Source organism: Hylaeus volcanicus, unplaced genomic scaffold (genome assembly GCF_026283585.1).
Source record: "Hylaeus volcanicus isolate JK05 unplaced genomic scaffold, UHH_iyHylVolc1.0_haploid 12054, whole genome shotgun sequence".
NCBI lineage: Eukaryota > Metazoa > Arthropoda > Insecta > Hymenoptera > Colletidae > Hylaeus > Hylaeus volcanicus.
In genome coordinates this window covers 1-2,165 of record NW_026533045.1, presented here as the reverse complement: position 1 = coordinate 2,165, position 2,165 = coordinate 1, and the positions used below count along the sequence as shown (strand labels likewise).

General features: G+C 46.5%; 1 pseudogene; it reads right to left on the bottom strand.

Annotated features, from left to right (window-relative positions):
- Positions 1–295: 295 nt before the first annotated feature.
- Positions 296–450, bottom strand: LOC128882544 (5.8S ribosomal RNA; annotated as a pseudogene).
- Between the last annotated feature and the right edge of the window lie 1,715 nt (positions 451–2,165).

Genomic DNA, 2,165 nt, shown 5'->3' with positions numbered 1-2,165 from the left:
TTTTTTTTAAAAAGAAAATACGGGCGGTCATAACTACGACGACACGCGACACCGTAATTTTAAAAAACACTCACGCAAGTCCAAATTGAATGTATATCTCGCTCTCTCTCTCTCTCTTCCTCCTCCACTTTCCATGGGATTACACGAATCTTGGTTTTCGCACGACTGCGACAAACGCCGACGAAAGCTCATCTCTATCGCTCGTACGTAGCTTCTTCCTCAATCCGACTCAGAAACGGATCTGCCGACGGCGGGGATCTGAGAGAGCAACGCAAGCAGTATTACGTTACGTAAACGACCCTCAGCCAGGCGTGGTCCAGGAATTTTATCCGTTGACCGCATTGTGCGTTCGAAATGTCGATGTTCATGTGTCCTGCAGTTCACACGTTGACGCGCAATTAGCTGCGTTCTTCATCGACCCACGAGCCAAGTGATCCACCGTTCAGGGTAATCATACATTTAATTTTCAGTTTTATAAGTCCCATATGTTCTTTATGTTTTTGAAACATACAATTCGATGCCCATAACATCTCCGACCAGCGCAACGAGAAGGAGGCATATATGGGCGTCGCCAGGAAACTACGACAAACTATGTCCGATGTGACTGAAAACCTGCCGAAATAATATATAATCATTCGACGGCCGAGCGTACAGTTCATTTAAAAACCTACGAGAACGTAGGGGTTTGTCGCCCGACGGGGATAACAAATTCCGTCCCGATACAAGAAACGACACACTCTCCTAACGATCCCTATATGACGAGACACGCACGCGGCAGCGAACCCTACCCGTTTCCGTAAACAAACACTCTCGAGGGACTCACGATCCTGCGCTTGTGTGCCTTCTTCGATAAGGTAATCCAACTCACTATCGAAGCGCTTCACAGGCCGGTCCTCCGGTTTCAATTTCTTTGAATACGTAAACGTGCGAAGGGGTCCGCCGCGCTCGACTAGATGCGTGGCTTAAAATAGTAAAGCTCCTATCGCCATAAGGTTACTCGGGTCCTCTCAAACGAGGGGTCCACAGTCAAACAGTCGGTATTTATCTTTTCTCTTCGAGCGAGCTAGCGAGCACGCGTTCACAGCCAGCATCGTATCTCCGACAGAGGTACATGAATGGAAAGATTCAGACGGCGGGTGAAAAATTATCGTGTCGGGCAACGACGACGGGGTCTCTCTTGCCTTATGGTATATTTAATGGACGATTTTGGATTTTTATATATTTTCTTTGGCAATCATCGATATACCCGTGTTATCATTATTATGCGTATGCAACGACAATAAAAATCTCACCTCACGCGGCGCCAATCTTTTCATCGACCCAGTTTTGTCGAAAGAACCTATGGTCTGGAAAGGCTCTCTTGCGCTTTAACGCACAACCAACGGTGACGGACGGGAGAATACGTCCGAGTTTAGAAACTATGTTCTCCGCATGTAGCGACCTCCGCGCGATACCGTCTCCGTCGGCACTTTGTTGTATCTGTATACAGATAATCCAGTTATCTGTAATTTTATATGTATATATTTAATATAACCAAGCCATGAAGAGATTTAATATATATACATTTTATTTTCATAATATTTTTTATGTTACTTTTGTTAATGATCCTTCCGCAGGTTCACCTACGGAAACCTTGTTACGACTTTTACTTCCTCTAAATGATCAAGTTTGGTCATCTTCCCGGCAACATCGGCAATGCCGAGACATTGCCGCGCACCAGTCCGAAGACCTCACTAAATCATTCAATCGGTAGTAGCGACGGGCGGTGTGTACAAAGGGCAGGGACGTAATCAACGCGAGCTTATGACTCGCGTTTACTGGGAATTCCTCGTTCATGGGGAATAATTGCAAGCCCCAATCCCTAGCACGAAGGAGGTTCAGCGGGTTACCCGGGCCTTTCGGTCAGGGAAAACACGCTGATTCCTTCAGTGTAGCGCGCGTGCGGCCCAGAACATCTAAGGGCATCACAGACCTGTTATTGCTCAATCTCGTGCGGCTAGAAGCCGCCTGTCCCTCTAAGAAGATTTGTTTTTACGTTGGTAATAAAAAAACCACCGACCGAAGCCGATGGAATTCCAAGGTACCATAAGTTACGTCTATTTAGCAGGCTAGAGTCTCGTTCGTTATCGGAATTAACCAGACAAATCGCTCCACCAACTAAGAAC